General features: G+C 43.2%; 1 pseudogene; it reads right to left on the bottom strand.

Annotated features, from left to right (window-relative positions):
* The window catches only part of LOC102178030, a 105,265-nt pseudogene continuing 97,766 nt past the window's right edge, over nucleotides 1,858–9,356 (bottom strand).

Here is a 9,356-nt window from a genome sequence, read left to right as displayed (position 1 = left end):
CCCAGTCTTCTTGTTCCTGGTTCCAACCCAGGGTCCACTTCTCTGCCTTTACTCCTCTCTCCCGAGTCCCTTACTCCACCTGCCTTTGCGACGTGACACCCCCTCCAGAGAATGCCCCGACTGCTGAAAGTGAGCCTGCGCCCTGCTCCTCCTGCCATCGCTCGCGCCCAGGGCCTTCGAGGGGAGACGCCCCGTCCACCCACCGCCGAGCACCCTCGGAGCTGACTCCCTGCCAACTGCTTGCGTGCTTGCTCACCTGGCTTCACTTCCCCACGTTTCCCCACCCTGGACCTTTATGCATCCTCTTCCCTATGTCTGAAACGCAATTCTATCTTACTTTTGCCTGGCTAACTTTGAATAAGTGTTCAGGTCTCAACCTAGCAAGTTACTCATAGACCAGACCTTCTCTGACTTTGAAGGCAAAGTTGAGAACAAGGTGGCGCAGTTGCAGCGTACGCCCACAGTCTCATCTGCAGCACTTGGACTTACAGGCATCAAATTCATGTTTATAATTGTTTGTCTATAGCTATCTGGTCCCCACGTGGTAAGTTTTACGAGGTTGTGGTTTCTGCCTTTTGTCACCAGCTCTGTCTTGGTACCTATGGTACTGGGAATACTGTGGGTTCCGTCTCTATATGTGTTTATTAGCAAATTTTCATACAGGTGTGTTTATTTTTTGTTTTATTTGACTATGTAGTTGTAGTGTTCATAAAGGGGAAGCTGCAGCATTATTAACTGGGGGTGTTTTTTCCAGGGCAGATATGGTGATGAAATGCGGTTATTTCAGCACATTTAAGAGCAGTTCAGATGACTGAGGAGGCTGAGTAAGGAGGGTTGAGTGACAGGGGCTGAGAGTCTAAACACAGACCGATCAAGGATCAAGGACTCCATAAGTAATGAGGATCAGAGAGGGTTACAGGAAACCAGAGTTACGGTTGGGAATGAGCACTGGAGCTTAGTATTTGGGTGTTTCCAGTGCAGGGATGACCTCGGTCTGGCAATGGCACTAGCACGGCCAGGTGGTGATGAGGGTCTTTAAACGGACGTGATCTCACACGACCACTGAGACTTTCTGGTCTTTACAGGATTTGGTACCGAAGCAGGTTTCAGTCTCCAGTGAACCACGGCCACTTGGCTAGGAGGCAGGGGGAGACAGGATGGATGTAGTCAGAAGATGCTCCAGATGAATCAGTGAGTCTGAGGCAGGGGCAGAGTGCAAGTGGCGTCAGGAGAACGTGAGCTCACTGCCTCTCCCACCTCCCTCACTGACCTTGGGGGCTGAAAGGGCTGCGACAGTAAGAAGCTTCCATGTCCAAGAGTGCAGGGAAAGGCCAGGTTTCAGCCAAGGCAAGAAATGGAGAGAATTTTCTGCACAAATTAGAAGGTAAATTGGAGTTTGTTTATAATGTAAGGATGATTCCAGGAGGTATCAGTGAGCTGTGTGTATACGTGTGTGTGTTCATACTGAGAAGAACCAGGAATGAGAAAGTACAGATCCACAGGATGATGAGAAGCTGAGGGGTTATTTAAGGGGAGTTTCCCAGTATTCATAGACACAGAGGTAGGGGCTGAAGTCTGGTGAGATGCGAGGAGCTCTACATCTTGAGCTCTGGCCGAGGGGCTGTGTGTGGCCCCGTGATGGGGTGCCAGCAGGTGTGACCGCGGGCACTGCAGGGCTTCTCCCTGGGCTAACAAAGGGCTGCAGTTCGGACACTGAGGAGAGGGCAGCAAGGGCTCTGGGTGGGGGTATGGGGACTCCGGCGAGGAGGTGTGGGCCAATGCCATCTGCACGCGTTGGAAGTGGGCGCACTCTGCTGGGGAGCACTAAGGAATGAATCCCGCAGGCGCGCCGGGGCCCTAGGCTGACAGAGCAGAGGAGCTGTGCACACTTTCCCTCCGACTCCCATCGCACTTGAGGCCCCCATGCTGTTCTTCCCGGGCTCCACCCTTGCTGTTTCTTCCGAGTGCATCCTCCACATGGCACGTGGGCTGCCTCCTGTGGAATCAGAGAGATAGTGAGAGTGATGAGATTCTCGCACTCATTAATTAAGCTTACAGAGCAGAAGGGAAGAGAGACAGCAAGCAATTAATTATCCACACTGTGCTCTAATGAGAGCTGTGGTCTTCAAGCACTTCCGAATGGAACCCCATCTCGTCAGCTCACTAGGCTCTAAGATTGTCTTCTCTGTAAGGTCTTCTGATGAAAGAGAATCGATTCTTTGGTCTAAACTTTGAACTTTTCCCGTAACAAGCATTTGGGAGCTAAGAATGTTTATTTATGAACTAAACTATGTTTTCTGTTCATCATTTTTTTTTCATCATCATTAGAATTAATCACTGCAGATGGTGACTGCAGCCATGAAATTAAAAGACGCTTACTCCTTGGAAGAAAAGTTATGACCAACCTAGATAGCATATTCAAAAGCAGACACATTACTTTGCCGACTAAGGTCTGTCTAGTCAAGGCTATGGTTTTTCCTGTGGTCATGTATGGATGTGAGAGTTGGACTGTGAAGAAGGCTGAGCACTGAAGAATTGATGCTTTTGAACTGTGGTGTTGGAGAAGACTCTTGAGAGTCCCTTGGACTGCAAGGAGATCCCACCAGTCCATCCTAAAGGAAATCAGCCTTGGGATTTCTTTGGAAGGAATGATGCTAAAGCTGAAACTGCAGTACTTTGGCCACCTCATGAGAAGAGTTGACTCATTGGAAAAGACTCTGATGCTGGGAGAGATTGGGGGCAGGAGGAAAAGGGGATGACAGAGGATGAGATGGCTGGATGGCATCACTGACTCTATGGACGTGAGTCTGAGTGAACTCCGGGAGTTGGTGATGGACAGGGAGGCCTGGCATGCTGCGATTCATGGGGTCGCAAAGAATCGGACACGACTGAGGGACTGAACTGAACTGAACAAATGTCCAACTGGACACTTACTAATTTAACTCTAATCAAATCATGCTGGGTGCAAATGAATGCTTAACAAATTATTTTGGATTTATTTAGAATATTTTGAAACATTTTGTAGAGATAACTGAAAGAAAAGGACAGCATGACCAGAGCTCTTAGACAAAGAAATGTTTTGGTTTTTTTTCTGTCCTTGATGCCTAGAGTATATGGTAGGCCAAGAGTATCTCTGTGAGAATATGGAAACCAGCATTTTAAACCATCTTTTTGACAATTATAGTGAAATATACACATATGTTTATGTGAGGACAAATTTATCAATTGTTATGGATTTGGCATTAAGACAAATAGATTATAAGCACATAACATTCACTGCTTCTGCTTACATTAATGTAACTTTGGATACCTATGAATAATCAAATCAACCTTCTGAATTTAATACCTAAATTTAATACCTATTATACAATTTAGTACCTAAAGAAAGACAGTTTTCTTATGTCCAGCTCTGTTATTATCTGTGTCTCTTATTCCCTTGAAAAGCTTGTTGAAAGGATGAGCTTCTTTATACACTTTTATCATTTTCCTGTAGCATATATTACAGGATCAATTGGAATAAATATTGATTGACTACGTAAATGAACGCTTCCCAGTTGGTTCTAGCGGTTAAAAAAGTCCCGCCTGCCGTTACAGGAGATGGAAGAGATGCGGGTTTGGTCTCTGCATCTGGAAGATTCCCTGGAGAAGGAAATGGCAACTGACTGCAGTGCTCTTGCCTGGAGAATCCTGTGGACAGAGGAGCCTGGCGGGCTACAGTCCACGGTTGCGAAGAGTCTGACACGACTGAAGCAACTTAGCACACTCGCATATAAACGAATAAATGAATTATTGTTCATATAAAGTTAACTTCATTCAGGGGTGTTTTAAAAAACCTATGTGAAGTTAAATTTCTTCCCTTGACCTTCTGAAGTGGAAGATGTATTCTTAAATGTCATGTATCAGAAAGGATGTTGAAAAGACCATGTGTTCTCGTCAAATCTAGACAAGGCTAGATGGTAATTTCTCCAAAACTGTCAGCATTAGCATTTTGCAATTTCAGGATGAAGATCCTGTATCTGTTTTGTGAGGTGTTTACAAAGGATTTCCTTTTTTGGACTGAATATAAAAGGCACTGTGTTTTTAATGTCTTTTCCTTCATGTTCTTCCCTGGTGGGTCAGATGGTAAAGAATCTGCCTGCAATGTAGGAGCCCCAGGTTCGATCCCTGATTTGGAGAGATCCCCTGGAGGAGGGAACGGCTCCAGTATTCTGGACTGGAGAATTCCATGGACAGAGAAGTCTGGTGGGCTACGGTCCATGAGGTCGCAGAGTCGGACAAGACTGAAGAGATGGAGCACACACACAGGGGTACATTATCTTTTCAAAGTAGTGCTCTCACTTTCTTTAGACCAATACCCGGAAGTGGAATCGCTGGATCATATGGTAGCACTAATTTTAGTTTCTTTGAGGAATCTCCATACTGTTTTCCATTGTGGTTGTACCAATTTACATTCTCACCGAAGTATACAGGGCTTCTCTTTTCTCCACATCCTCACCAACTGACACTTGTTAGTGTTCCAAGGGAAGAATTCCCCTTTTGCACCTAGTTTCAGGCTGACTGGATGCCAGACCCTGAGGTGGGTTGCTGCTGTTGCTGCTGTTTAGGCACTCAGTCAGTGTCTGACTCTCTGCGACCCCACGTCCTGCAGCCCGCTAAGCTCCTCCGTCCATGGAATTCTCCATGCAAGAATGGCTACCAAGTGGGTAGCCATTTCCTCCTCCAGGGGATCTTCCTGACCCAAGGATCAAACCTGAGTCTCCTGCTTGGCAGGCGGATTCTTTACCCCTGGGCCACCAGGGAGCACCCTTTAAAGCAGACAGATGGATACAGTTTCGTGGGGCTGCAGTCTTTCTCCCTGATGGCCTCCAGTCCTGGGGATCTGGAGGTGTCCCCTCCAGACAGTTGCAGAGATGGAGTTTTCCATAGGTCCTGTTGGTTGTTCGTGTCTTTTACACGTTGTTGAATTTTTGTGCAGTGACTTCCATCAATTACTGAGCGGTGACAGGTGTGGAGGTCCCCAGGTGCAATTGTGGATTTGTTTATTTCCCTTTAGTCCTACCAGGTTTACTCTTCATGTATTTCAAAGCTCTATTATCTGTTGTGTTTCCATTCAGCAACACATTTCTTCCTGGTGATCTGTTTATCATTATCCCAGAGACAAAGTCTTTCACTTTTCCTTTGGCTGAGAATGTCTTCATGTAGTTTCACTTGATGGAACATTCACAGAGACAGAACCTTATCACGGAGATAAGGTTGTGTCTCTTCCTTCTAGTCTTGGTGTTTGAAATGAGGAGTCTGCTGCCCTTTGAAATGATGTTTTCTCATCAGTCAATATGCCTTTAATCTGTACCTTGTTCAAGATGCTCTTCCTTGACTTGGCTTTTCAGAATTTTGACTGTCAATCACATGTGTCCTGGCATGGATCTATTTAGGCTTATCAGGCTGGAGTCTGATCAGTTTCCTCAATCTGTAGGTTTGTTTCTTTTGCTGAATTTGGGAACTTTATAGCCATTTTTTTCTTCAAATACGCTTTCAGTCCCACTTGCTTTTTTTCCTTTTAGGAAACATTGATGATACAAATTTTGGATGTTTACATGTTGGCTAACAGAATCAGACCTATTTACCATTCCTCCATGATTCAGAATGAACTTTTCTCTAAGCATTCATGTGGTGGCCATGTCCTACTTACAAAATTCAGGGACAATTTGAGTCTCAAGTAAAGGTCACATCCGGGCTTTCTGGGGTCTCTTATCAACAGGCCTTCTTGGGTTACTTGCCTTATATCTTCAGATTTAGTTGATTAAGGACTAAATTTTGTTTAGCAAGAAGTTGAAAATCAACTATTTTTTCCTCTTAGCAAATAGACTTGTCTGTTTTGGAGGCCATGCTTTTTCCAGCCAAGTGAAGTTATTATGTTTTCTTTCTCTAAAGGTCCTTTGGTGTTAAAAATGAGGGTTATTTAAGGCTCTTAAAAATATTTTTAACATTGCCATCTGCATCTATCACTTTACTTAGTACCAGTAATTGTCCATTTTGAAGAGATTTGCTCAGTCTTGATTAACAAAGACCCTCTCTTTAGAGATAGTAAATCTCAATCTCTATAGAGATGGCCTGCAGATTTATCCATCTGAACACTCACAGGGTGGTTGGTTAGGCCAACCACCTACCAATTTTTAGTTGATTTTCCAAAAGGGACACATAGTTTTGATTCACTGAAACTCTTCTGTCATTCAGTGTAGTGTGCATCACCCATTTTAAAAATGATTATCCATCACTGGGGATTTAGTATGTGTCTACTGGGAAAGGGAAAAACTGTTTGGTTTATTTAATTTCTGCCCTCTTCAGTAAGTATTCATTTTATGAATGTATTAAACTTAAATACTTTCTGTCTTTTGAGCTATATTTTAATGCTTCTTGCTTTATTACTGCTTATTATAAAATTTCTATAATCACTCTAAATTTCATACCTTTTAAAAATTGGTTTGAAGATTATTATGCAAACAATAAAGCCCTGGAAGAACTAATGTATTCCTGTCCCCCTTAGGAATATTTAATACTCATCCTGTTATTACTTCTAAGACAGGGCACCATTTTCCTCTTTGGTAAAGGCACCAGGTCATAGTCCTTGGTGCAGAAGCAAAAGAGGCTTTCTGCCAGCATTATATGTGACCTTGGAGTCCAAAACCAGACCCCGAGGAGAAAAGCACCCTCAGGAGAGTCATATGGTCACTAGATCAAAACCTACTCCTCAAATGACCACCTGTCTTTGAAAACAGCAAATTCCAGGTCAGGCCACCAAGAACCGGCAGGGAGAGGTAGTATAGGAAAATGTGCAGGTCATAGCTTGTCAGGCTTTAATTACTCCTATCCAAGCAAGGTTTTATTTCCTAAAAGGTTCCAGTTTATTAGATTTAGCTCTTCCCAGAAAAAATAATTAATCTGAGAAGCAATTGCGCTTACAGACCAATTGACTTTGGCTGTCTCCAACTAAAATGAATCAAAATGAACAGTGAGCCCAGAGGTGGCAGAAAGATGGGCTGGAGATTTAGGTTTCATTGGGTCTTTGTGGAATTCTGTAATACCCAGAAATCCTATAAATCACCTAAGCAGTATTTATGACCAGAAAAGCCTTTAATTTTTTCGTTTGTACTTGCACTGACTGGACAGTTCATTTCTGTAGCTGTATACAGTGGACACAGGACCATAATGCTTTTCCATTTGTGCTAGAATCAACTGTGCCAACTGCAACGAACACTGTATCTCTTCAAAACAAAAAACCACTTTCCCCTGCTCATAGGCATTCTCTATTTAAAAATTTCCTTCACTATGCTGGTTGAATTCTGGCATTGGTTCAACTTCATCCAATTATTTGGTGAAAATCCAAAACTCTGTAAAGGTTAATCCATAAATCTAGCCATCCGCATTGCCAAAGCAAAGATAATGTTTGCATAATAACTCAGAGACTATGAGACAATTTTAAATGTCAGCCCAGTAGATCTTATTTTTAAAATATCCAGGGGCTTTTGCTGAGTTATTGAGCTTTGTTATAGAGGCTGCCATAAAATGGGATTCATATATAATGTATAACTTATGTGATGAATGGATTAACATTGCTTAGCATTTACTGGTTCTTTCAATATAATGAAATAGTGTGGTTCTGCTAGAATATTTTTCTTTGCTGAGTCACATTGGTGCCCAGATTAGAGAGAAAGCCTGGAAGAGTGAGAGGCAAAGGGGAACTAAACCAGTACAGTAGATGGTTCAGAGTCTGATAGGAGCTAAACTTGTCATGCTGCAAACAATGAGCATGACATCTTTGCTCATTCTCTGCTTATTCTCACATTTCATCCTGTTTCCTCCATGGAGTCCTGATCTAGGTAGGAAGTACTGAAATGCAAGATAAAATTCCCAAGATAGAACCTAAAATGCACTTTAAAAATTTTGTCTTCTTTTTCTTATTGTTAACCCTACATTTAAAAATTTTGAGATTCTAATAGACTTTATTTTTCAGAGAAGTTTTGGGTTTATAGAAAAACCGCAGAAATTGCTGAGGCCCCATGTATACCCTCCCCCATCCACACAGTTTGTCCTGTGAGTAATATCTTACCTTTACGTGGTCAGAAAGATCCCCTGGAGGGAGGGCATGGCAACCCACCACAGTGTTCTTGCCTGGAGAATCCCATGGACAAAGGAGCCTGGAGGGCTACAGTTCACGGGGTTGCAAAGAGTTGGACGTGACTGAACCACTAACACACACACCTTGGTGTGGTGTGTTTATAATTGATAACCAATATTGACATGTTATTATTGACTAAAGGCCACAATGCACATTAGGATTCACTCTTGGTGTGGAACTTCCATGGATTTTGGCATGTATCTACCCTCACAGCATCATCTAGGATAGCTTCATCCATCTCTATAGTTTTGCCTTTTCCAGGATGCTATGTGGCAAAAGTTGGAGCCATAGAGTGTTTAGCCTTTTCAGATGGACATCTTCCTCTGAGTAACATGCATCTAAATTTACTCCATGTCTTTTTGTGGCTTGATAAAAAAATAATTCCTGCACAAATTTCACTGCCTAGATTTACCAGTTTATGTATTCATTCCTTCACCTACTGAAGAACATCTTGGCTGCCTTTGATTTGTGGCAGTTATGAATAACATTGTTCTTCTTGGATAGCTAAAACTTTATATCCACTTGAACAAGTCCCCGTTTCCCCCTCTCACTCAGCCCCTGCAACCACCATGCTTCCCTGCAACCACCATTCTTCCCAAATTTATGAATTTGGCTGTTTTATACACCTCATGCAAGTGGAAGTGTGCAGGCTAGGTGACTTCAGTCGTGTCCGACTCTTTGTGATCCCATGGGCTATAGCTACCAGGCTCCTCTGTCCATGGGATTCTTCAGGCAAGAATACTGGAGTGGACTGCCATTTCCTTCTCCAGGGGATCTTCTGCACCCAAAGATTGACCCCGGGTTTCCCAAATTGCAGGCGGATTCTTACCTGAGCCACCAGGGAATCATGCAGGATTTGTTTGTTTGTTTGTTTGTTTTTTTCATGCAGGATTTGGATGCACCTGGGGGACGTTATGCTAAGAAGCTGTCATTGGCATAACTTCACATACATAATTCAACTACAGATGCTAAGACAGCAGCTCAGTGTTTTCTATAATCGCTCTTTCTGGGTGAAGGAACCAGCTTAAGCAATTGCTGTTGCTCATACACAAATATCACTATTTTAAAAATCACCTGTGAGTGCAGTTTTCAAAGGGTCATATTTTTCCTATAGAAGATTAACAAAATCAAGCTATTCCTGGCTGTTCCACAGGACTCTGGGGCACACTGCAGGTGCCAG

Source organism: Capra hircus, chromosome 24, assembly GCF_001704415.2.
Source record: "Capra hircus breed San Clemente chromosome 24, ASM170441v1, whole genome shotgun sequence".
Lineage (NCBI taxonomy): Eukaryota > Metazoa > Chordata > Mammalia > Artiodactyla > Bovidae > Capra > Capra hircus.
This window is presented reverse-complemented; position numbering and strand designations above follow the sequence as displayed.